A 9535-nucleotide genomic window follows, 5' to 3' on the forward strand; every position below is an offset into this window, starting at 1 on the left:
TCGAACCCGGATCTATGCCAAACCATCCCATCTTCATACCAGACACTCCCCTGACCTTCCTCGTGACCAAACCAAGCTTGGTTTGGTCCGAATCTACCCACAACTCCTAAAAATCCAGATCTGGAAATCCAGAACTTGAAACACATGCACCTGGGGAACCCGGCCAGTTTTGACATGGGTTTGAGGTCTAATAGACCTTAATCAAGGTGTTCTCATGTGAGAACACCCTGATTAAAGTTTGTTCGGCCTCAAAAATTCGAAGTTGAATCAGATTTGGGTCTGTTTGATTTAAACATTTTGGTAAGTTTTCCTTTCTTTTGTTTTATTTCTAAATAAGTTGTCAGCATATCTCTTTGTGTTTGGTTGTTATTTTGTTATTTTTTTTGGATTTCTTTCATCTCTGTAAAGACCTTTTATTTGGTCAATTGTTTTCTGTGTATGATTTGAATGTATTCTGTGATGAACATGTTCGATTAGATTAGTCGTCAAATGAATAAACTTATATAGGTTCCCAGTAATTGAACAAAAGTTGTCTGATACCCTTTAGGTCCCTGAATGTATTGTTTATATGAGCGACTGATTATTACCTGTTATAATTAGTATAGTCGACTCGATAAATGTCGTCGATTAGTTTGCTATAACTAATGAATCGAATGAGCTAGTATTTTCACGTAACTAATTGAACTCGGACACTGACTGAATGTCCCAGTAATGTTTGAAATGGTTTGTTGGCATTATAAAAATGACTAAAAGGGTTCAGTCTAGGCAGTCCTGAATTTGAACTCTCATCAGTTCAAAAATGCCCTGATGCTGCAAAGGGTCAAGACAGTGATAACCAGGGTTTAACAGGGGTATTCTGGGGTGTCAAAAAGAACAGAAGTAATTAGTTTAAGTGAGCTGACAAATGGGGTACGAAATTAGGATTAAACTAATGCTAATGGGGGGACAAGACACAAGAGTATGGGTTTAAAATGAATAAATAAAACGAGCCCATAACTCTTGATTAAACAAAGACCAGGCGTGGGGAGCAAAGGGGCTGGCACCAAAGATGCTTAGGCATGGGCTTAAAGGGTATGGGCATTCTGCCAATTGGCAGGGCAGGCAGCTCAGCTGTACTGGTTCATTTGGCCTATAAATAGGCCATTTGATAACTTAAACGAGGCTGGACTTTTGGTCTTCAGAAAAAAGAGAAAACAAAAGGGGAAATTTTCAGAACACTTTAACCAATCACTGCCCAAAACTGCAGGAGAAGCTAAATTGGTTGGGCTATTCTAGCCAAGCCAGTTATTCTAATTAGGATCATTACTGTTCCATTAAGAGAAAGGCTGTGTATTTCTGCTGCGATTGTTACTATACTGAGTTTTCTGTGTGCTGTGGTTCGAGTCTTAGTCTTCCTGATTGCTGAAACTGTATCGGGTATTAGCTGAGCTTTGTGGTTATTGGGTTTTTCTGTTGCTGTCACATTTGGTATCTCTGGTATTGCTGTTGTTTCATCACTCTTTCCTGGGATTGCTCATTTGGTGCTCGACTATTTGCTGGTTTTCTTTGTTCTGGGAAATATTGCTGGTTGTTTGTGGGCTGTGGAAAACATTTGTGGTTGTTGGATTGTTGCTGTGTTATTGCTGTTTATCTGCTGTTGTTGTATTTGCCGCATACCCCTCAGCTGACAATTCTCCTTCTTCTTCTGCTTTGCTATACCAGGTACGCGATTAACAGTGCCGATGTAACTTGAGAGTTTAAGCATGAATATAAAAGAGAAGAGCTGAAGTTGTTTATTTCGTACATAGACTGTTATATTGAACCTCATTTAATGTATAATAGTTTACATTTTTGTTTAGATACTGAAGGTAGCCTGTGTGCCCAGTAGATATCAATATATGGTGATTGAGTGTTAGTTTGTATATGTAGGCTGATAGATAAAAGGGTCCCCAATGCAGTAGGTTGTATCTTAGGTTTTATAAGGTTAGCATGTCTTTAAATACATAGAACTATCCATGTTAGTTAATTTTGTGTCCTTTTGATAAATTGTCCTCCTATAATTGGCAAGCCATTGCCTTAAAATAAACGGTGCAAGCCTGCACTTCTCAACCTCACGAAGGTCGATCCCGGATCAAACGAACCCAGCAGGCTTTCATCAGAAAGGCATCGGCCCAGGTCCAGCCGATACTGTGTGGGCTGGGTTTGGGCCCACAATGCTCGATTAGCTGCCCATGTGCATGGCCATGTTTTCTTACTCTGCACATGCACTCGGAATTCCGTTATAATAACCTGCAAGCATGTAATTGAGTAGGGTCATTTTTTTATTCTCAACTAATGGAGACAAATGCGATAAGAAACGTAGTTGCTATAGGATATCCCTTTAAAATAAAAACGATATGAGCCTCGACAAATAAAAACGCACAAGCTACGGGGCCCTCGCTAAATGTATATTATCGAAGCATTCAGTTTTCCAGGATGGGTCGTTTAGCAAACCTCACGGCCCTCCCAGAATAATAACGCGATAGCCTCTTTAAGCGCGTATTTAATAATTTTACCTTCTTAAAATCGGGTGCGCATTTATGTGACCCAAATCCAAATCTCGACGGATTCGAAATGTATTTCTAATCACGGGTACATTGATTGTGACGTGGTTCGAGATGCATGTCCATGACGTCGCAAATTCCTTTTAAAAGTAGAACGAGACGAGCCTCGTCAAACAAAAATGTACACAGCTGCGGGGCCCTCTAACTGTATATATATTAAAACACTTAGAATTCGGGATAGGCCGTTTAGCGAATTTTTCGGCCTTCCCCAAAACAACAATACGCTAGTTGCTTTAGGCGCGTCTTAATAATTTATTCTCCTTAATTTGGGTGCACATTTATGTGACCCAAATCCAAATCTCAACCGAGTCGAGATATGTCAACAACCACGGGTGCATTGATGTAACATGGTTCGAGATATGTTTTCACGACGTTGCAAGTCTTATAAAATAACAGTAAATGATAAAAGCGGTTAAAAGTTAAATTTTGCACATAAGTTCACACTTGTATAAAATCAGATAATCAAGCCGAATGTAACAGTTGAGCGACCGTGCTAGAACCACGGAACTCGGGAATGCCTAACACCTTCTCCCGGGTTAACAGAATTCCTTATCCGGATTTCTGGTACGCGGACTGTAATATAGAGTCACTATTTTCCTCGATTCGGGATTAAAATTGGTGACTTGGGACACCCTAAATCTCCCAAGTGGCGACTCTGAAATAGACAAATAAATCCCCTTTCGATTGTCCTTTAATTGGAAAAAAACTCCTTGTACCCTCTCGGGTGCGGAAAAAGGAGGTGTGACAAGTTGTATTTTGTTGTATTCAAGTGTTTTATTCAGATGAATTAAGTTGTATTTTGTTGTATTCAACTGTATACAGTTCTACTCAGCTGTATTATTCATATGTATTTCTCTTTATTCAGCTATAATCTTTAATATGTATCTTTCAAATACAGATTAATGAGGGATCGTTTTAGTTCGTTGAGTTAAATTAGGCGAATATCATGTGATTTGATTTCCTTCCGTTTTTTAACCAGTTTAACCTTCCAGATTTTGCGCAGATACGTTACTGTATTTAACGTTAATGCCGCTTGAATACAGCTAAATACATGTCAAACTTAGCTGGAATTCCAGTTTTTACGCCTATTTTTTTTGTTGTATTAATATACAACAGCTTAAATATATGAAATACATTGTATAAAAACATAAAAGGTATCTATAATACGTAATATAGCAAAGGGTATGTATAAATGACTAATTAGACCTAAAAGATGATGCTTTATGACACTGATAGTATGCCATTGTAGACCAAACTGACAGTATGCCAGCCTTTAAGAATATTTCACCAAATTTGAGAGTGATTTGATGTTGAGGACATAGTTAGGTATTTAGTAATTAATGTCCCACTCTATAGTGTATGTGAAAATTAAAAAAGCCGTCAAAATAGGCTGGCAAGTAATGCATTATTTTTTGGTCGAAATTGTTGAATATTCAAGCCTCCCATTTCTTTGGGTGAAGTAACCATGATGCAACTTTTTTCTTGTTGCAGTAGAACCCCAAAGAAAGTTTCGTTGGTACTATTTCATTTTTGTTTATCGTTTGTCATTACTTAAAGGACTGATTCTTAGTCAAGGTTCAGTCTTTCTTAATGCCTGGATTTTGTACCTTTTTTGTAATGAATTTGCATACTTTCTGCATTGGTGCTTTGCGGATTTAGTATTTAAACTTATTGGGTTCAGATTAGTAACTATACCACATCTTATCTAATTTAATAATTTAAAATTTATTATTTGTATATCTTTAATAATTTTTTGGTAAAAGTACAAAGTATAAGTAAAAGTTATGGGTTCATATGAACGCATAGCCTCTACACTGGATATGCCCATGTCTGCCCTACCCCTACCTTCATCGTCTTGAATCTCGTTGTTTATTCATGAGTACAGCCCCAAGCTTCTGCCTGCTGCCAAATCGTGGGACAACTAAGGGGAAAGATTGTACTTGATTTAAATCGTGATGCTACAAATTCCAACAATATTCCTACAAAATTTAAACAGAGCTAGAAAATTGAGTTTCAATTGATGGGTGTCAAATCTGAAGTTGAAATTTTGTTGCAGCAAGACTCAGACTTCATTGAAGGAGCTTCGGAGCTCAAAGTTTAACTCACGATAGGGAGACATTAAAAATTATTGAAAAATCTTGTAGTAACTTGAATCTAGAATGTTGGTTGATTAGGGTTTTAACGTCGGTTTTGGGGAACATACCAGTTGAAAAGGGAAGTTGAAGATGAAATCAAGTTTACATATACCACATCATACATCATACAACATTATAATAATCGTATAATGTTATATAATTGTTGCTCCCAAATGCACGCGCAAGCATAAGTGGTCAACAAGTAATATAATGATAAATAGAGTGTTGAACCCACATAGACTTGTGTTTAACTACCTACTAATTTAACTCAACGTGTTATTCAATCAAGTCAATCAAGGTTGATTTGTGTGATCTATAACTAATTAGTAAATGTAACAATTAACTAATGTAGCAAGAAGAAAGTAGTTGTATAGAAAATTCAATAAAGATAAATATTTCAGGGTTGTGATCGATTCACTAATCCTATTGTGTTCTAACTAACTCCCATTTTTATGCAATTCACTTATGGTTGCTAATTAATCGAGTAAGTGTTCTCATAGTATTCTCCTGAATTACTACTCGCCGCCCAAAATAGATTAACGCCTATATTTCTATGGAATTAATCTATCAAGAAAGCATTAAAATCACAATTAATTAAGCATGGTAATTAGGTATACTCCTATCCTAGCCACAAATCCGCCCCTCCTTAGAGTTAAGATCATGTCCTCTTCAATTCTTCTCTAATCTAAACTAGCTTTCCTAAGCATAATTCAGATAGTTGATAGAACTTGACCGTTGGTCAGACAATCAAGCGATTAAACATAACATTAAAGAAACAATACTGTAATAGTGAATTATAATCAATGAGAAGTTAATGTCAAACAACAATATTCATGGCTAAATCACAACACAGAACTAATGAGTCTTAGCCATTCATGATAGTATTAAACAATTTTCCATGCTTGTATTTTTCTCTCAAAGTGGCATCTGCCCCTCCAAAATAGATTTAGAATTCTTTTATACGAGTTGAGTTCATGTACGGGGGACAAAACCTCGTCCCGAGCGAAATAGGAAAAGTTTCTCCATCCAAGGCAGCGCGACGCGCTGGGCTGAATGCCCAAAAATTTTCGCTTCTGGTTTCTGTGCCCCAAGTAGCGAGATGTGCTGGCCTAGGTGCTAGCTTAGGGCAATTGTCTTCTTTTCTCCTTTTTTTGCTTTAAGTCATGACCTTTCGTCCCACATTGCTTTCGGATGACTCTTACACATGAAATAGCACAAATTAGTATAAATTATTATATTACTTATATAAATCCATGAAATTCAAGTAAAATGAGAGGCGACATGCATATAAATACACATACTTTAAGTTAAATATCAATAATATTGTATCCTGGGTGAGTAAACACTAATATATAATATTACTTTTTCTATTTGTAATTTGTGTTCGACTTAGGTGCAGTGATCCTTTATTTGAAATGAGTTCCTCTTTTATTGTGATGATTTTTAATTTTGTTGCATGTTGTTGGTTTTTCTTTTGTTGTTTTTCCCTTTTGTTTTGTTTTAAGTACACTAATTTTATTTTTTTATATTAGTAAAATAATAGTATACATTATTATACATGTTTACCCTTAAAACATATAACAACTAAATTTGTACGCGATTGTAAGGATATGTGGGTAGATTCAATACAAGAAATAAAAAATGTTAGTTAAACATTAAAGATGAAATCAATAACCAAACCAATTGTGACGTTGAGTCCGGGCTCAGGTTTTAGCTTAATAGTGGTCTTACCCTCGACCAGACCCGCGATTCGAAGCCAAATGTGTATGAAGAACTATGAATAAAATAAGAACCTTTCATTGTCTAGAAAGCAGAAAAGCAAGTTTATATTGTCTTGATATGTATGTTACAATGTGTCCATTGAATAAGAAACCTCCCTTTTATATAGTAGGGGAGTTTTATCCCTACTACAATTCTAAAAAAGGTAAAAATCCTCCTTGTACATCAATCACTAATACGCTACGGCATCGAGCTAGAGCTCTGTCATGATATCTGATTGGGTGCAGATATCACGATCCTCTGTTAGTCATGTGCAACTATTTGTACTACCTTCCAAGGTCTTGGAACTCGTTCCGAGTTCAGGAGGTGTTGACTTGTCGGGCCCGGTGACGAGCACCCCATTTCGGCCTCGAACCAATGAGTTCTCAGACTCAGTCTGTATCTCATAAATTCGTACTTCGTCAACTCACCGAGAACTCAGGGTGTGTGCTGACCCCGAGTTCACCCGTATACAGATAGTCCTCTCGTTTCTCAGAGAGTAGGTCTGCCAAAACAATGGGAAATGATAGATATACCCTAGTTCCTTCCTTCGTACGTTACAACCGAGATTATAAAGAAGACGAAACGTCCCATCAGTCGCGTCGTTCTGACTTCGGACACATGTCAACTATCGGGTGGTTGCCTCCGAATATGAAACGTCACATAATGATTACATTTTCCTCTATAAAAGCTTCGCCCCCTTTACTTCCTTCGTTTCCTGATCCTGATTTTTACCTTCAAGCTCTAAAAAGGCTTTCATCTTTCTTAAATCTTCATACCTTGTTTCTTGAACCTTCTTGTCTTCATCTTCAACCTCCAACCTTCATACATTTTCTTAGATTTTTAACCAAGAACCTCATATCTTCACTTTCAAACTTCAAATCTTCATACACTCTCTTCAAATCTTCATATATTTTCCAGATTTACGATGGCCGGGACTTCTAAATCAATTCCTCGATAGGTTGCCTCTTTATCTTCCACCCGGCCACAAGTACCGAGGCAGTTGTCCCCAAAGTGGTTATTCTTGAGATGGTTGCTCCCAAGGTGGTTGCTCCCGAAGTGGCTGCCGCCGAAGTGGCACCATAGCCCCTATGAAAGGTTTTATTCCCTGGGGCTATTCAATACTGGACGACTTCAAAGTAGAGAATGCCTCATCTAAGCAAGACCAAGGTGAAAGGGCATCGAGATACATATGCTCAGTCATTGAAGATACCCTCCCCATTGTCCGAAAGGACTGTAAATAGGTAGGTAAGGCAGTGGTAGTCCCCGATCCTGAGGACGGTATCACCACTCATGTGGAGGGGTATTTAAGTGTTTACACTTATCCCTTCACGCTGAGCCCGGTAGACCCAGTTATTTTGGACTTTTGCAAGAGATATGAAGTGAGCTTTGGGCAAATCCACCAGTCTCTTTGGAGGATCGTGATCCTCCTCCGTTACTTTGGGAATAGCACCGAGTTTCCTCGGTTCACCCTCAACCACCTGCTTCATCTATATAGTCCCCGAATTTTCCGGGGGGGGGGGGGACCGGTCGTTTTGAGCTTTTGCACTTTGCTCGCTAGTTCTCAGGCATGACTTTCCCCGTGTGATATATTATGACTTATGTAAATCGTTGGTTTTGGTTTCCAGGGTAATCAGAATGAATTTGGAAGAACAGCTCTCAATTTGTAGCGTTAAATTTGAAAGGTTTGACCAAGAGTTGACTTGTTTGTATATGATCTCGGATCGGAATTTTTATGATTTGGTTAGCTCTGTTAGGTAATTTGGGACTTAGGGACATGATTCGAATGCATTTTGGAGGTCCGTGGAAGGTTTAGGCTTAAATTGGCGAAATTGAGATTTCAGTGTTTTCTGGTTGATAGTGAGATTTTGATATAGAGGTTGGAATGAAATTCCGGAAGTTGCAGTAGTTCCCTTGTGTCATTTGTGGCATGTGTGCAAAATTTTAGGTCATTCGGACGAGATTTGATAGACTTTTTGATCAAAAATGTAATTTGGAAGTTCTTGAAATTTTCAGGCTTGAATCCGATGTGATATTGGTGATTTGATGTTGTTGTGAGCATTCAGAAGTTTTTAACAAGTTTGAACGATGTCATGGGATGTGTTGGTACAATTGGTTTGAAGTTTTGGAGGTTCCGGGATGTTTTAGGCCGAAAACCATAGCTGTAGCAGGTCCAGAAGGGTTGCAGGCCTCGAAACCCACCAGTGCGGTCCACACAAAAAGAAGTGTGTCCGCGGTATGTACTGTGCGGACCGCACAAAATGAAGTGCAGTCGCGGTAGGTGCTGTGCGGACCGCACAAAATGCAGTGCGGCCACGGTGGGGGACATTTCACTGGTCCTACTTCGGAAGCTTATATCTTTTGATCTACAAGAAATTGTAAGATGTTTCAAAAACATATATTGTAGTTCTTCGTTTCTAGTTTCCAGAAAGGTAAAGATATCGCAATTTGGACATTTGTAGCGAAAGTTATGGCCAAAATACTAAAGCTTGTTACTGTAGAGGAAAGCATGTGCGGCCGCGGTCGTTTTTGTGCGGACCGCACTAGTTTTGTGCGGACTGCAGTCGTTTTTGTGCAGTCCGCAGAGGTGGAAATCTGTGGGGTACTCTATAAATACGAGGTTTTGGATTTTATTTGATATGTTGACCTAGAGAGCTCGGATTTTGGTGATTTTTCGAAGGTTTTTCAAGAAATTCATCGGGGTAAGTGATTCTAACTCAGATTTGGCTAGAGTACATGAATCTATCATTGAATTCATCATTTAATTCGTGATTTGGGATGGAATTTGGGAAGAAATTGTAAAATCTTTCAAAAATGTAAAATGATGATTTGAAGGACCAAATGGTATCGGAATTGGATAATTTTTGTATGGTTAGACTCGTGAGAGTATAAGGATTTTAGTTTTGTGAATTTTGTCAAATTCTGAAATGTGGGACTGGGGGTTGGGTTTGACCAATTTCAGAAATTTTGTGGTAATTTAATTATTTTCGAGTGGGATTTGTTCCCTTAGCACATTTTGATGGTTTTGTACTGATTTTGGCTAGATTTGGAGCATCCGGA

The sequence above is a fragment of the Nicotiana sylvestris genome, chromosome 9, assembly GCF_000393655.2.
Source record: "Nicotiana sylvestris chromosome 9, ASM39365v2, whole genome shotgun sequence".
NCBI classification, from domain to species: Eukaryota; Viridiplantae; Streptophyta; class Magnoliopsida; order Solanales; family Solanaceae; genus Nicotiana; species Nicotiana sylvestris.